Genomic DNA, 18,575 nt, shown 5'->3' with positions numbered 1-18,575 from the left:
TTAAGGAGAACGCAACTGTACCCAAACTGTTGTGAACTAGCAAGAGAGACATTACAGCTCTCTGCATCAAAATCAGCAGATCCATCACTGACAATGGCCACTTATTATGCCTTCATCCATATTGTCTGTTGGCATTCAATCTGCCCTTTGATGACGAACGATGCAAATAAAGAGGCAGACCTATGAAGTTTACATTCCACTTCGTTCTGCCTGCTGAAATTCAGCCACAAGGACCAAACCTGTGTGATGCACTCCAGTCAGGCAATCAAATGTCAGACGGGTTTTATAACATAACATTTGCTGGAATATAAATAAGTGAAGGGAGATTAGAAAATTGGCTGAAAGTTACCACTAAATCCTCAGAAAATTGTTTTCTGAAAGACCCATAAATTGGCTACTAACAGACAGGTCACTCTGATAGCTCTATTAAAGAGCTGGATCAACAACTGAAAAAAAGAACTCGATTGTTTTATCTTTACTGTATCCTTTCATTAGCAGATGCTTTCTGGGCACCGTAACAGCTGGCTTAATTTGTCTTTAGATTCCCCCTAGTTGCACCATTGTACTTAAACATATATGTGCTCCATGGTATTACACTGGAAGTTGAGAAATTGGCTCAAAATATCCCAGCCGTGTTGGTCAGTTCACTGTACTGAAAATGGCCCTTTCAAAACTACAGTCACTTCAAAACAGGTGCTCAAAATTCTGGCATCCCTAAATTAGAGACTAAATCTTCCAACCTAGTTCAGCACAAACAGAGGAAAAGGGGTAAAAGACACGTTTACACACTCAGTGCATTGACCACAACAGATCCTTACTGAAAATTAAAGTAGTCCAGAGGCTGTTTTAATTGACACTCAACTCTACACAATGCAAAGAAGCCTGCTTATCAGCCGAGGAACTGCAAAGTAGAGGCATAGTCTCGCCAGAAGTCCCATCTGTAAAAATTTCTCTGGATCCAAATTGTGACCTGGATGGAGATGAGACAGAGCTACAAAAAAGACTTCTTGGGGAATTCCCGTCTCTCAGAAGCAGAGCAGAACTGGGCTTGCAGCTAACTTTATATATACATAATGTTATACCTTCAAAATACATGTTACAAGGTAGAAGCCTCTTGGTAGTATGTTTCTTTAGATGTTAAACTGTAATGACTAAACTGAATATTGGCAACTGAGAACATAAGAGTAATTTTTAATTACTGTAATAGGAAGAATGAAATCTAAAAACCATTAACATTTGACTACAAAAAGAAGGCAGTGTATTTTTTGAGTACTCTGTGGTGAAAACAGACAACAGAAGAGCTGTTTAAGATCAGAAAGGTTTCAGTATCTAATAGAATGTTGAAGGAAATGCATCAAAGCAGGCTGCAACAGCTAAATAGAACTTCAGTACATTAGAAACTTCCCAAGAGAAGAAAGCAAACAAGGTATAGAAGCAGAAATAAAAAATAAGTACAGAGCCATCTAGTAATACAGCATACAAAACGATAAACCCACAAAAACAAAGAGCAAAAATCAGTTACAACAGAATATGTCAAACCAAAAGCACCAGCTCTCTACTACTTGCTGCTGGGCATCCCTTCTTTTACTGCCTTTAAAATTATCTTTTTAACATAGCTACCCTTGTTTTCCACTAAACCAAGTGATATATCTTTTGCTGAGTTATTATAAATTTCTCAGTAGCAGAAGACTACTAAGTCTGAGTGAGAATGGAAGTGAGAATTACCAGAATTTCATTTAATGAGTATATCTACAAGTAGCAGGCTTGCATTTTTGCTTTGAGTATAGATTCTATAGGTTATCTTGAAGAAGACAATGTTAATTAACAACATCCTGCCTCTCTGGATGACTAAAATTTCAGCTTTAAAGAGAGCAAAGGAAGCAGAACTGGCAAAAGAGTTAACAGCTAAAGAAGGCCAAAAGAAACACAAATCACTGATGGGAAAATAAGATAATACAGCTTCTGACAATGAAGTAATGAGTGCACCAAAAAAATATGAAAATAAGAGAACTAGAGATAATATAAGACTGAATTTTTGACTAGTGTTTTTTGTTGCAAATTTAGGATCCCATGCTACATATAAAGTTGTATGTACATGAATGTTAAATATACTTTTTTTCATACTCTATCTCATAAATTGCTTCTTCAGAAAAGGTAAGAATATACACTACTATGATGATTTGACAGTCGTGTTTATTGCCATACAGTAAACTAATCAACTCTGACTTCATGTGTTGCAGTCTGTCCCTGGGAAACAAGGTTTTCCCATTTTTTTGCTCTGTTCCATGCTTCTGCACCACAGCCCTATTCACCTGTATAGAACAGATTACTTTTCCAGCTTTCCTCTTTGACTCAGTAATTCTCTGGTGCCATCTATCTATAAAATGTAAGCTATTTTATTTTCATCATGCAGGCATGCCTGCTAATATCTATGAACACCTATTTTTAAAGGCCTAAACACATGTAAAAATCCATCACTCTATTTACCTGTGTCAATGTACACACCTGAGGATAGGACACCATTCAGGAAGTATTCAGAAGAAAAATGCTGAAATTTTCACTCACAGGTTTTTAGTTTGAGTTACTGTAGTAGTAGTACACAGTATAAGCTGGTAAGAGACTGGTATAATTTCAGCACAGGACCGATCACTCTAGGATACACAAATTTCTTTTCACATCACCATGCTGCCCTTACTTAATAATATGCCTTTGATTTCTATACCCAAGCACACCGTGCTACTGTCACAGCACATACAGGGTTAACCAGTGATGTCTGGCAACCAAGACTCCCCATGCTTCAGAAAACAGAAGACCAGAACAAGCAGAGAACAGAAGAACACCACAGCTCTGGTAGAGCTTCTTGTGGTCCTCATTCATCTACTGAAAACAGAGGACTAGAGACCAACTCAGCAGAAAGAAGATTCCAGAAACAAGTACCCACAGAAAAAGATGAGTGTTTCTTCCAATACCCAATATGTTTTTCTGATATTTTTGTCTTGATACAGCCAACAGCCGTCTTTAGGAAAATATGTAAAATAGCTTTGTTTTCAGTTGATGATAAACTTTATGAGTCTTCCAAAGCTCAGCCTAAACTCTGCTATACAAGAGCATACACATCCACCCTATACCTCAAAGGCTCTGTGCAAGGTGAGTTGTTCACGCTGTCCTATCTTTCCATACCCTTCCCACAGCCTCTGTCCTTCAAAAGTACGTGCTGCCAATCTGGACTACGGCATATTTATGCTTTCCGTCCTTGGAGACTTCTGATGTTATAAATTACTCTTCTCAAAGTGTTTAATATCAGACGTTATAACAAATGGTGTTTTGCCAAACAGACTGCTGAAGATAAACATCCTGGGACTCCAATGTCTAAATGAATTGAAAAAATCTTCCCAGAAAATATAATTTGATTAAAAATGTTAAGGTCACAGGAAGAAGGAAAACCAGCCATTTTAGCTGTAAGTGACTGGAGTATTTATATAGCTGAAAAATTAAGCAGCACAATGCACAACACAAAGCCTGAGGAAGTGATGGTGTTTATTCTTGACTAAATCACACATGTTTCATATTGTCTGAGTGCGGTTATGTACAAAGCTGAATCAAGTGGTTTTAGCATGTTTATTCCTGTAAGGGTAAAAAAATACAAACAGAAAATCAGAAAATTAAACCCTACAATGTGACCACAGGCATCTTCTGGAAATGTATAAAATCTCTACTGCTTGGCCACTAGCTGCAGTTAATCTGCTCTTTTGACAGAGTAGCCAGCCCCAGGCTGGAATGAAGAGAGTTTGCCCATTTAGGATGTTGGTTCTAGGAAACTCAAAATTCAGCAAGCAAAAAGCAGCTTACCCCTAACAAAAGACCAGCATTTTGTTTGCAGGTTATAAGTTCAGCACTGCAGTCCCCTGAGTCACAGATAGGGCCATTAGCAGCATTTCTCTTCCATCCTTTTTGCAATATGATTCTCTTGGGAAATTAATTAAAAGCCTACCCTTTTCTATACTGAGACTTGCTGTATTTCAATCCCTTCTCCTCTCCCCCTGTACACTAAGGAAGCATGGTAAAAATAAAGAAAATTATTGTCAAGAAAAGCGAGATGCGATGCAGCACCCCAGATGTTAATACTTTCGAGAATATCATTGTAGAGCAGTTTATATCACTGTAACTAGTGAAGAATAAAACATAAGGGACACTACCGCTATCAGAAGCCTCTCAAATAAAAATAACAAATGAAAATTAAGAAGATGGCAGCTCTATATTGCTGCAAATGTTCAGAAAATTACGGCTAGCAATGAAGTATTGCCAGGATAGAGTTGTGTCTTCTCATAATGTATATGCATGTAATAGGCAGAGAGTAATTTTTTAGAGGCAGACTGTGACAGCTCACTTGGGAATCAAGAAACATGTACTACATGAGAAAGTTGTTAATAATAGCATCATCCCATAGGCTGACAAAAGCGTCATTCATTTAATGCCTATTGCACCCTCACTGGATAATGTTTGATAGCTCTGAAGGAGAAGAATATCTGTTTATACTCTCACAAGTAAGACATTAGGAGTTTTAAAATTCATATTAAATGCACAGTGAACTATTGAGCACAATGCTGAGTTGTTCTTTTAAATTCAGATAAGCATAAGGCTGCATTTATCTACTCAGAGTGGTTTTAATACTGGGGTAAATAAGCACATTTTCACATGATCTCTACTAGAGAAGAATCCCAGAGGAAAAATGAAAACAAAACGGGCAACAAAAATTGGTTTGTTTGCAAGAAGGCCTTTATGGATCTTCAGATTTATTAATAACATATTCCTTGTAGCTATTACTGGTTTTCCCTACCAACTATCCATGTTAACTACAAACTATTACTTGAAAAAAAAATCACTTTTCAATTTTTTACTTATATATAACTGACAACTTTTTTTTCCCAAGCTTTTATAAATAACTGTAAGCAGCAATTACTGTCAGAAGCAATTGTTCTGTCATTTGGGGGTGGGGGAGGTGGGAAATCACTACATGCTCACACAAGTATCTGTAGGAAAGAGAAATGGCAGTTAATGCTTTGGGAGGACTCCTTTTATAGTTCACATGGGGTGCGGGGCATGAAAAGTAGCAGGTCCAGTAATCAACGGAAAATAAGAACATAAACGAACTTCCACATTCTTCTTCATTGCCATCTGCATTTCATGTATCTATAATGCTCCACTGCATGACAGTTGCTTTAAAACTTTTAAAATTGCATACATTCTAACACTTGGAGGGTTAACCCCCACCCCCCCAAAAAAAAGTAATGAAAAATAGCATAGCTCTGGGGAAAATGCCATTTTTTAATCTATTAATTTTGTTTAAATACAAAAGCATTATCTTTCTTGAAATATTACAGAATTGCTTTTTCATAAGAGCTTTGTAAGCATCACAAAGAGACAGTCCCATGACCAAGTAGTTCCAACGAGAGATAGACCCATACCAAACACGCACGTTCAGAAGTGAGAACAGCTCCCATACAAGTTTAACAAGTAAATTAGCACTTGCAAAGATGCAACTGCATACATACATACATACACACATATATATATATATATAAAACAGTCAAATGTAAAGAAAGTATATTTCCCACTAGTGCTCAGCAGAAAGACAAAGTAGCAGCATATTCATGGAACTTAAATTTCTTTACATTAACTGACAATTACAGACCATGCCATATGATAGAGAAGCTCGTAGATTTTGCATAAGGGTCCAGAAAACAGTTAATGCAATTTTTGACAAATCATTTATGGGAATCTACCTTGTCTGTGTTGAAAAAAATACAAATAAATAAATGCCACACATACCACGGGTGTCTAATTATGAAAACAAGCTTCCCTAGCTGCACTTTTCCCCCCAAAGCAATCATGAGCAAAGAAATGAAATTCAAGAAATCACATAACATCAGTTTTGCCAACACAAAAAAGCCCAGACACCTAAAACAGATTCATTTAAACTTGTCAGATTGACTGCTGTTAAACATAGTGACATTTTCAATTACTGAAAAGAAGGAGACTTTGCTACCTGGCAGGCTGGAGACTTTCATAAAAATCAGTCATACAAAAAAAGTCATGGTTAAAACCAAACAGCAGTTAGAAAATGGAGTATAAGCGTTCCATACTACAAGACTGCAAATCTTTTAAAAGAATACCCACAACTTTATGCTAAACAATCAAAGAACTCTTTCAGGTATGTGAGTAAAGCATATTTGAATTACTCACACTGCTGGGGTTGAAAAATAGAAACTTTAGCATCCAAAATAACACTCTTAGAAGCAAAAAGAAACACTGCAATTAATACATGGATGAGGCCACTGCAGACAGGATGTAAATGCAATTATAAGTGATAAAGAAAACATCCACTGAAGGAGAACAATATTAAGCAAAAGAAATGTAAAAAGTATACACGTTAACACAGAAGATTTTTTCTTCTACTTTTAATATTTATAAATTTCCTTAGGAATTAATTTTAGATTGAAAAACGTGACTGAATTCAGTTTTAATCTGACATTGGTATGAAATACTGGATGTATGCAAACACAAGCACAGATTAGAGGGCTGTTAACCAGGAAACCAACTGCATTCCTGTGCCATGAAATAAATTTGCGTGAGCCCACACACTGCTCTCAGTGGTGGAGCTCTGAAGCTCTTGCAAAGCCAATACACTGCCTCTTACTTTGGGAAGGGAAAAGCCCCACAAAAAGAATAGTATTAAATCTACAAGTGTCTTGGACAAATCAACTCAAATCTTACAATGCCAGAAGATTCAATTGTAGAAAGGAAGATTACCAGAAAGTGCTGTAGAAATTGCTAACACCTCTTCACAACACAGTATCTGCCTTGGGGAAAGGACATGAGACTGAGGTAGTTTTCAACATCACATACTCAGAAATACATAATGAGCATGGCGGTGAACAGGGTGGTAATGAAGTCACACTGCCAGGATGGCATCACTCAACAGCTACAGTTTCTTCTTACCAAGAGGGCACAACTGAAACCTTGGGAGCTGGCAAGAGGGCACTGATGAATTAACAAAGCCAAATGGGTACGGAAAGTATAAGCAACCAGTTATCTGAAGAAGCGTTCAACAGACCATGCTGATGAGTACCTGCTCTCTTCAGACTTACCAGACAGAACAGTGATTCACTGTCGCCAAATGAATTTGAGAAAGGAGCTCTGATATCCTTATTGTTGAATACTCAAGGAAGAGGAGCACCTCTCAAGATCTTCTGTAATGACTAGAGCAGCAGTACAAACCTTTCCACCACATCTAAACAGATTTACCATTCATGCACCGAATTTGCCAGCTTTGTAACCTGCATGTACAGATCAAAACACTTCACTGGATGCACTGAGCACAGCATTGCAATAAGCTACAGAGACGGGAGCTCACAAGGAAGACAGTGCTTGTGAGGTGCTCCTGCTGCCACCAGCTAAATCTGTCTCATCTGAAAACATTCCCAAAACGTCATGAAAAAGAGACACCTGCAGATTGCATGTATAGTCCTAAACAAGGATGCAGACCAACAGCCCCTGTACTACAGCCAGGGTCTTTTCTGGTCCAAAGTTTACAAAACTTTGAAGAGACCAATCAGGAGTCAGACTAAAGCAAGAAATACAACTCCTCTCTAAATAGATATACATCCTGCTCAGTTTCTGTAACTTCATGTTGCTATAGGGATAGATCTGATATCAATAATTTTTCTGAAGCTTTGTGTTACTTTTCCCTTAGCTTTTTAGCTATATGTTTACATCGTACAAAAAGGAAAAAAAGAAAAACTGCCAAGGAGACAGAAAGAAAAGAGAGATTATTTCTGCACAGAAACTTTTAGTCTGCATGAAATGGGAGAAGAATTCTTAGGATCCCTTAAGGCAAAAATCAAGAAAGTGGGCTAAAGAGAAGGCATACATGTGTATCTCAGCATGTAATTCTGCTGATTAAAGAATACTCTTCACATTAGGAAATTAGTTAAAAGTCCCCGAATCTTACATATCTAGAGTATATCTCTACTTACACTAACACAGCTTTCCCTGAAGCTATATTAGTGCTCTCATTTATAAGTGCATTAAAAGAAAATCATTTAGTCAACATGAGAATTAGTTACTTTAAACATGGGTCAACAGTTCTTAACTGGGGCTTGAATCATTATTTGTGCCTTTACTTCACTGGCAGAAGATCTGAAACAGGTCAATTCTAAGAAATGCTTAACACTGGTGAACTACTTAAATGAATGAGAATTTGAAAAAAAAATGTAAGTTGGATTTTAGAAAATTAATGTAAGTTGGATTTTAGAAAATGGTGACGATCTGTTAAGACTGAATTATTACATTAAGAAATTTAGATCTAACTAACTTGGGGAGTATTCACTCAGAGATCTGGTAATTCGGCTTTCGTCTGAAGTTTTCAAAAGTTGCTTTTTTGTCAACTTAATGCTTTCTTGGCAAGCTAGATTTTTCATTATATTTGATCATACAAGGCGTATTTAAGATAGTATTTATTTGGATTCAATTGTGTATCTGCTAGAAGCAGCAAGGATTTGTATAGTACCAAACAAAAACACCTGCTCTGTTCACAAGCCATATTATAGTACTAAGAAAACAGCATGTCATCTTGCTTTTCTTAAGAAAATAACAGTAAACCAAGCCTTATTTGGCAAATGACACTGTAAAGATTAAGAAGTTGAAACACTTCACACCTTTTATATAGATATAAAATAGGCAATTTGGGGTTTTCTTCTAATTAGAAGCTGTAAAATATTACATTTTACTCTAAAATATTAATTCAGTCTCAGTTTTTGTTTTACTACCAACAGCTTCTCTGCCACATGCAAAAGAATTATTGACATGTCAAAAGAGGATCTAGAAAATCATTAGTCTGTAGAAATAAAAAAAATTAGACACACTGGAAGACCTAGAACATATTTTGATTAGGTATTTTAACCAAGATAATATCTTTTTTAATATAATAGAATTCCATTAAGTGATTATATTGAGAAAATACCAGTAATTTGGGAAGAAAAGTCCTCACAAGAAGAAATGAGTGATCTCTACATAGCATAAAATCGGGAAAACCATAAGAGTAATCAATAGCAAAACACGCCACTATTGTGATTTGTGAAGTCAGCTTCATTGTGTTTGTACCGCATCTAAACATTCACTAGACCAAAAGAAAAAAAAAATAAATTACAAAGCACGCTTCTCAATGAACATGACAGGAAAATAATCAACTTATACATATATGGCAGCTACACAATTAACTTCAGAGATGAGCTCACAATCCAAATCAAAATTATTTACTTTTAGACTTTGAGTTGAAATGCTCAATATTTAAAAACTTCAGGTACATTTATAAGCTTCCTGGTTTTGAGAGACTTGCCCACTCTCCCACAGGATAATGCTATTATAGCTGAATGTCATCTTCTTCCCTGCTTTTGGGATGGGAGCTGCTTACAGGAGATCAGACTTTCACCTCAGCTGTGATGTGCAGTTTCAGTTTCTGCAAAACCTCTAGCAGAGCAAAAAATGAATCTGCAGACATAACATTGCTGTTAAAAATGCTCTCTAGGAATTATTCCTTGTAGAAATGCATGATACTACTACAGCAAATACGTCATTCATAAGAAATTCCACATTTTGTTCAGCTACAAGACTTTTCCTCCAAACAAGCTCAGGAGGCAACAGAACAGATAGCAGTTTCCAGGTGTGCCCTGACACAAGCAGAGTTCAGTTGCCACTGAAATTTGAAAAGATCATTTAAAAGGATACGCCAACACTAAAAGACAAACATAATGCACATAGAGTAACTTTAGAGCTCAGACTGGTACACTGTTTGATACCAAACAAAGTTACCTGACCTCAAAAAGTACAGGCATACATAAAAGCAGAATTTCTCTCATGCTTCTGTAGTCAGAGACCGTATAGGATCACAAAGTTGCCAGTACCAATTCAATCAGAGTAGAAACACCCAGGATAAACATCAGAGCAGATGGCTGGAACTGCAACATACATGATGCATTCATTCACTCCTTTGTTATTCATCCTGAAGTCCCTCTTGACTAAACTGTAATTTTCAGGAAATTGTAATGATAATTGTACGTAAATGAACAAAAATTAAACGTAATGCAAATTAACTTCATCCATAAAATATTATTCATGTCAGAGCCCTGTATTTTTTTTTTATTAAAAAAAAAATAGAAAATGCAACTGATCTGTTTCTACATGCAGATATGAGCAGATACACAACTATACAATTGCTACAATTGCACAAACATAAAAGCTTATGACGGTGGCTCCACACACAATAGGATCCATCACTTGCATCCCACTCTTATCAAAATTCACTCCTTCGGCTGATAGAACTATAATTAGGAGCTGGAGGTTTGTTAGTGTGTCACTTGAATGAACTGATCTGCAATGAGGCTTACAAGAAGGAACGTGACTCATAGAGTGAAAAGCACCTTAAGCAACCAGTCTTCAGTGGAGTTTGCAGCCAGGAAAGCACTGTTTCACAGGACGGAAGCACTGTGACATCTGCAAACAGAACCTTGTTTAAAATTAAGCGTGATTTAAAGCAAACTGGAAGTATTATTATATGTAAGAAAGTAGTTTCAATCTAGTGAGAAAGTTTCCTTTTACAGAAAAGGTAAGACAAACAGCTTTTGTACACGGATTAAGTCACTCAACTTTAATTGCATGTGAATTACAACAACTGAAATGTAAAAGCAAAATTATTGTTCAAAAGGGAAGAAAATATATTAAGAAACGGAAATGAAGCCCAGTAGCTGGAAAACAAACAAAAAAAAAGGTTGCAAAACCAAATAGCAATATTTTATAATGATATCTGTGGAAATGCAGACAGATATAAAACAGTTGCTTAACTTGTAAATAATTTTTCATCGGCCAGCACATTATCACGGCTTATTTTGACATTAAAGCTACGTATAAATAGGGCAAATCACAGTCTAATATAACCAGCAACAGAAAGAGGCTAATAAATCATCAAGCCCATCACTCTGCCTGTGTGTAGAGTGCCTGTTCTCTCTGGCACATTTTGAAGTGCCCTATTTATTCAAGGAAAACATTATGCAAGAGCCTGACGTGTATCAAATACTGTGACAGACAGACACACACACACGTTACTAAGTCTTGTTGCAAAGCCTCATTTTGAAGTACAATCCAATGCTTATCTAACCTCTGTCATTTTAGCATAGAAATTAATCGTAATTATTATTGCAGATACCTTCAGGTGTGCTCATGCATACTTCCCACCAAAAAGTCCAATCCTTTCTGTGCTATGGAACTGGTTCTTTAACCAGTTGTTTGAATTAACATAGCAAGACTGAGGAAAACACAGGTCTTCTTTCACATCAAATTCTAAACTGAAACAGGATCACAGAATCATTTAAGTTGGGAAGGATCTTTAAGAACATCCAACCTTTAGCCTAACACTGCCAAGCCATCACTAAACCAGGACCCTAAGAACCTCCAAGGATGGTGACTCAACCACTTCCCTGAGCAGCCTTTTCCAGTGCTTGATAACCCTTTCAGTGAAGAAAGGACTAAACCTCTTCTGGGGCAACTTGAAGCCATTTCCTCTCATTCCATCGCTAGTCACTTGGGCAAACAGACTGACAGCCACCTCATTACAATCTCCTTTCATGTAGTTATAGAGAATGGCAAGGTCTCCACTCGGCCTCCTGTTTTTCCATACTAAACAGTGCCAGTTCACTCAGCCACTCCTCACAAGACTTGTGCTCCAGACCGTTCACCAGCTTTGTTGCCCTTCTTTGGATACCTCAATGTCCACCTTCCTTTAGCTTAGAGGTTCAAGACTGATGAATACTCTGGAAACTCAAGCAGCTGTTCATTTCATTTGCCACAATAAGAACAAGAAAAATAATCTGCCGTCCAAGAGTTTTACAGGTGTACGAGTGTAAGTGGTTCCCATTAATGCAAATTATAACTGTATTTATGCAGCTTGATTCAAATAAGCTGTGAGTCTGCAATTCTCACTGGCATTGGCAAGAAATGGCTCCTAACAGAATCACTAGAATTTCTCTGCTTCCTTCTGGCATATCACTTTCTCCAACAGTCTGGAAAGCATCAAGTAAAATGATTCTTTGGTTAAGAGTTACCATTCTATATTTATTCTGTGGTACTGCCATGAAACTCTAGCCAAGACTGATTTTGTGTGCTAGGAGCTACATAACAAAGAGCAAAGTGCCTTTCCTGAGACGTTTTACAGTGTTCAGTAAGCCATGGAGAAATCCACTCAATGCACAGGAATCTTATCCCTGCTCTTATCATCACCACAGGCTACTTAAGACACTCATTTACAGGTAGACACTGATTTGCAGAGACCTACAAGTATCTAATCACACTGAGCACTTTCTCCAAGTTTCTGTGCAGACCCTGCCCTGTTACTGCTCAAACCTCCAGGACATTTCAGTTTTCCACGGTCAAAGATTGCAAGGCCTTCCACCTATCCATAGTTTCTAGCACTCTCAGGATCCAAAAAACCTAGAACATCTCTTAAAGTTAAGCCTCATTTTTGAAGGAAATGCTCAGAAGACAATTAAGTCTCCATAGACTCTGAAGCAGGCGGTATTCATCTGGCACCTCTGTCCAAAGGTGGCTGGGAGGAGTAAGGGAAGCATCTCTCTGTGTCCTGCTGAGCCAGCTTTCAGTTTGGATCTAGCAGGCAAAGGTACAGTTCCCCATTCTGCCTAACTTGGAGCATATGCACTGGAAATGCTACAGGATTTATGATTCTGCATAGAAATGAGGGTTCTGCTTGTTGCATCTCCCACAGAGCAGGAAGCAATTTAAAAATAGAACAGGCGAGTAAATCTTACAGATTGGTTCTGGCAAGTACAGACTTAACTCCACCAAGGCTTTTCAGGAGAACTACAAGACAGGAAAAAACAGCTATCACATTAACCAAAGTAGATGGAGAGACCCAGAAAGAAAGGTCAGGGAAGGGGACAAAGTACAACTGCCAATAAAATTTAAATCCATAGAAAAACAGATTGTACATAAGCAAACAAAGACTATCTTAAAACAATTCTCTAGAAGTCTTTAATATTTTTTTTTCCTCCTTAAGTAGCTCAGTGTTGGAGTACTTCAGTGTAGTCCTGTGCCTCAAATAACAGTCATTCATTAACACTGCAACCTGACAGTCCTCATCACAAGCCAGTACATCACTCAAAACAAGAATACAGGATATTTAGAAAATATCCTGGTGTCTTTCCCCAGTCACTGTTCACATGACTGACACCAGTGCTAGACTACTATGCGGCTCTTTCACAATCTTAATTTGCTGCGGTCAGACTGGATTCAATGAATAAATGAAATATTACTACCGTTAACAGAGAGAAAGAATAAAGTACATGAGAGAAGACACAATTTAACCACTTCTGATAAGATTCCTTTTATGAAGGGCAAGAACTAAAGTCATATACATTTTAAGTTCTCGGTATCAATAATCCATGAATTCTTGAATTGTCAGTACCTGATTACTGCCAGCAGACATCTCTGTACCAGACAGTGCTCCAAGACAGCAAAATGGAAGAGACACTGATCTTCACAGTTGCTGTGGGTGCTGCTTCTGTGCCAAAATCCATTCCTCACACTGCCTACATGAAAGCTGCTTCATCATAAGTTTTTTTCCATCAATGGCCTATTTCATAAAAGTCGTATGACCTCATAGCCTCTTTTTTTAAAACATGGCCATAGTCCCCAAAATAAATTCGAGATGAACAGATAAGTTCCTCTGAAATATTGCATTTACCCAATTTCAAGAGAACCCGAAATTTAAAAGGCAAGTCTAAGTTCTCAGAGATTGTTTCAAAAAAATACTTTCTAAGGCTAGAGGCTAGCAATGCAGCTGCCATATTTTATAATATGGGAGGCACCTAAAAAGAAGGAAGAAAATGTTCAGTTTTCAGAGATCTTTTTTCTGTAGTCATGTAATCCTAACAAAGCAAGCCACTAAATATGTTTCATTTTAACCACAGCGCATTACTAGGAAGAGTAAAACTACTTTTCTTCTTTCCATAGCTCTGAACAGCAACTAATTTCCTTCCCTTATAGTTATGTTGTCACTTGCAACAAGAATAAATATTGAATTTTGCTGGATTGCTTCCATTTTAGATGCAGAACCATTTTGAATTAAGTGAGAAGAAATAGGTTCCTTAATTATAACAGTATCTGAACCAGACGCAACAGCTCAGAAACAGCACTGTGAAAATCTCAAATAATAAATATACATTTGATTGGGCAGAATAAATACCTCAAATTTCCCTGCATTGCTGCCAGGCAAAAGCAGGCATACGAGTACTCGGCTGTGACAAACAGTACCTAAAGCAACAACTTATTTACATGTCAACATCAAAAATTACCCTCAGTTTCAAAATACTTAGAAATAAATAAAAAAATAAAACCTGGTTTGGCTAGATAAATTAAATAAGGTGCACAAACCAATTAATTAACAGTCCAAAATGTGGATTCACAACCTGTGCCTAAACAGGTTGCAACTAACCATTCTTTACTTCAAATTGCAGCAATGAGTGACCAGATGAGTTTAAAAGTAGGGGTTGTAAGATAAGGAAGAAAGCTATTCCTGCTGCCATTAGGCACAGCAGGGCTATCTGTGCTGACAGCAATCCGACTGGCATACGCTCCCAGGGAAGTAAGAGAGACAACTAACCAGACTACTGCATCTCTCCTGTCCTGGTCTGCCTTAATCTCCCAGTCCAGCTTATCAGCTTGCTTCACTTTGTGCCCCATGTCCACCACATCAGCTTGCCAAGACCTGGTCTTTGACTACTGCATTGGGAGAAGCTGCTTTGGAGGAACAGCCAGGTGCTGAAGATGCACCAGGTGGAGGAGAGGTCTGACCGCTGCCTGCTGCTACCCCAGGGTGGGAAGGATGAGCAACAGGGCAAGACCCCAACAAAATAAAATCCCTTCTTCCCCTCCACAGCAGCATCAGCCACCTGAAGAACTTCTGCTGCAAAATAAAAAGAGGCGATACTGATGTATGCCTGAAAGCAGAAGAGAATGAGAGGTGATGTTTTCCGCTGAAAGCCTTTCTGCAAGGCACGGGTGTGATAGCAGCAGGGGGATCATCCCTTCAGCTCTCGTGTTTCTGTTTCCTTCGGCAGCCCATGGAGAGCCTCCTGGCCACCATGTCTGCTCCATTTCATCTCTCCTTCCTGCATGCTATTTGCTTACCTCCCGCTTGTTTGTTGGTTTGTTTGTCTGACACATGATAAAACCTAAATTTAGGTTTCCGTCTTTAACTGCAATTTTCCTCCTGCCTCCCATTGCGCAGCATCCTAAAGCGCTCTCCTGCTGGAACTGGATTTTCCTCCTCTCCCCAGCTGCAAGGAGGCAAGCACTCACTTCACCTCCCTGCAGACCCAAGGAACTGCAGCAGGAATTAACTCCATTCACTCTGCTGAGTCCTAATACCCATCCTATTAATGAGATGACAGTAAAGTCACATCTAATTGTAGTGGTTTGGTGACTGTAACAGCAACGAAAATCCCTGCTTTTGAAACAATATAGAAGAACTCTACATTAATACCTGAACGGAACAAAATTCAAAGAGTTGTGCGTTCATTTGCTTTGTTCTAAAAAACAAGGAATGCATCCTTGCGATATTAAACATCTGAATCAATTAAGTTGGGAAAGAAAAAAAATGAATATGAAATCAGGGAGAAAAACATTTATTTCTATGAAAAACATCTCTCCAGATGGAAGTGTTTCAGATCACGTGCACTTATATGCTGACTAATTACACTCAAACTAAAACAAATCTTATCTTTAGGTGGCTTTTGTTTCCTTTCTTTGTTCTTTTGGGTTTTGTTGGTTGTGTGTTGTGGGTTTGGTTTTTTTTTTCAGAACAAAAAATGTAAACAATCCCTGCTCTTAATTTTGTTTACTTACGTTTTCTCATGGTCAGGCATTGAATCTAACACAAGTTACAAAGCTAACCAACACCCAGGGTCAGTTAAATACTACTATTTCCTTGCTCTGAGGAACTAAAGAACAATATAACTTTTATAGTAACAGATATTCAGAGATACTTGGAGGGCCTGGTAAATGCCACAAAATGTAACAAAGAACAATTCTGGAGTATTGTGTCCAGCTCTGGAATCCTCAACATAAGAAGGATATGGAACCGTTGGAACGGGTTCAGACGAGGGCTACAAAGATGATCAGAGGACTGGAGCACCTCCCATACAAGGACAGGCTGAGAGAGTTGGGCTTGTTCATTCTGGAGAAGAGAAGGCTCTGAGGAGACTCTATAGCGACCTCCCAGTACCTGAAGGGGCTACAAGATGGGGAGGGACTGTTTACAAAGGCTTGTAGTGATAGGACGAGGGGGAACGGGTACAAACTGGAGAGGGGCAGACTTAAACTAGACATTAGGAAGAATTTCTTCACCATGAGAGTGGTGAGGCACTGACACAGGTTGTCCAGGGAAGATGTGGATGCCCCATCCCTGAAGGTGTTCAAGGCTAGATGGGGCCTTGGGCAGCCTTATCTAATGGGATGTCCCTGCCCATGGCAGGGGGAATGGAACTAGATGATCTTTAAGGTCCCTTCCAACCCAAACTATTCTTTGATTCTGTATTCTATGATTTGTTCACTTTGACTACATTGGAACATGCAACCATACTGTGTCCAAAAGCAAAAATGCAGACAAACGTTTTAGTCACACAGGCTTAGCTTACAACACGCAGATCAAATGTTTGCTACATAAACATTTGTAATTCCATATAAATCAAGTTAATCACATGCTGACAGGATTATCTGTTGATTTTGTGTTTGGGTGGGTTTTTTCCCCCAAGTGTTTAAAATTGCTATCTTAAGAAGCCTGACAGTTAGTTACAGGAAATAAATGCAATGTAATTGGGAAAATGAATTTGATATAAAACTACTAGAAAACCTCAAAAGGCTGAAAACAGGCAAGAATTTCTAATATGAATTATGGGGTACAAAAAAATTATTTTGATTGCTGTCAATATATTTCATCTTGGTAGCCACAAGGGTTATTAAAACAAAAACATGCAACAACAGGTGTTCTTGTTGATGTGTACATCTTCTAGATGTGTACATCTCACCTGGACAGACAAACACAAGCTTTGTGACCCATCCCCGCTCACCTGCTCTTACTTCTGCAAAGGCACTGAAAAGCCAAAACAGATCACCTGCCAAACAAATCCAGACCCCCAAAAGACTTTGCTATAACATAAGGAAAGTGACTTATGAAAGGAATACCTTATTGGGTATCCCATTACCCAATATGGAACAGCATTTATGTTATAATTTTTCTTCAGCAATTTATGTAGTTGGTAATGGAGAATCTCAAGCAATGAGGTAAATCAAGGAGGGAGCATCACAACCACCCAGTAAATACACACTGAAATTTCCCAAAGGCAAATATTGCTGTAGAACTGTCAGCTGTCAGAGTTAAATGTGAATTTAGCCCCAAAGGACAGCCACAAGTTCTTTAAAATTCAAATATTTACCAAAACACTTTTCAGAACAAACTTGCCTTGAATAGAGTGACCATTATCTTATGCTAACATTTGTACGTAATTCCAGAGCACAGTAATACACCTGGAAATTTAACTTAATAACCATATCAATGGATAAATAATCTTTTACTGCCCCTTAACTATCTTGTCGTAGTTACAATGTATCATTAAGGTAATCCATTTAATGCTTTTTTCAGGGCAATGCTGTATGCTCAACTAAAGCACATAGAGATTGTGCTGTCATGTAGTTCGGGGCATGGGGGGAGAGAGTGTCAGATTAAGTTTCCAGTATTTCATACTCCTTCAACCGTGGAGATAGTGACTGAAATAGTGACTGGAACTCAAATTTAAATTTGAGGGTTTGATAAGCCTGTTGTCCTAGGCTGAAATGGTGGTGGTGGTGTTTCTTTTGGTGGGAGGTGCTTGGTTTTAAATAAAATCAGAAGACCAGGGAGAAAAAAAGTCAAACATATTTTAAACCCCTGAGAAAGCGGACTGTGTGTATGTTTAATAATTGAATTTAAAAAGAGTTCCCATTTAGTTAAAAATAAGACATAGTTCAATATATCACTCTATAGAGATATAATAACCTGTGGCTGCTGAATCTTTTTTTTTTTTCGTTTAGCTTCAAACTTTGATATAATAGATTACTATTCATTTAATTAAAATGCTTGGGATATTTCTGTGATAAGTAATCCTTTTTGTAGGATTTCAACGGTGAGCATCTGTGCTGCAAGTAATAGATCTATGTGTATTATCTCTCTTGCAATATTAAACAAAGAGTATATTTTAAAATATAGTACTCTTGTATTAATGTTTCAATTGAGAACACAAGCAACTAAAATCATACGGGTGAACTGTTTGTTACCACAGTCACCCGGGCCAATAGTTCAGCTCATTACCATTTTCACTCCACAAGATGCAGCACTACACTGTATTGTAATTCTCTCTTAAGATCTCTCACACAGATTTTGAATATTTTGCAATCAAGTGTGCAGCAGGAAT

General features: G+C 37.9%; 1 protein-coding gene across 4 annotated transcripts in view; it reads right to left on the bottom strand.

Moving 5' to 3' along the window:
* NAV3 (neuron navigator 3) overlaps positions 1-18,575 on the bottom strand; it is a 553,670-nt gene that overhangs the window by 431,392 nt on the left and 103,703 nt on the right. Inside the window, exon 1 of one of the 4 annotated variants that reach the window (XM_054072793.1) lies at positions 13,532-13,552. The exons of the other annotated variants lie outside the window; for them this stretch is intronic. The gene's annotated coding sequence lies outside the window, so the exon portion shown is untranslated. Of the gene's footprint in view, positions 1-13,531; positions 13,553-18,575 lie in introns of those variants that run through there. 4 annotated transcript variants of the gene reach the window in all.

The sequence above is a fragment of the Cuculus canorus genome, chromosome 1 (assembly GCF_017976375.1).
Source record: "Cuculus canorus isolate bCucCan1 chromosome 1, bCucCan1.pri, whole genome shotgun sequence".
Taxonomy (NCBI): domain Eukaryota; kingdom Metazoa; phylum Chordata; class Aves; order Cuculiformes; family Cuculidae; genus Cuculus; species Cuculus canorus.
This window is presented reverse-complemented; position numbering and strand designations above follow the sequence as displayed.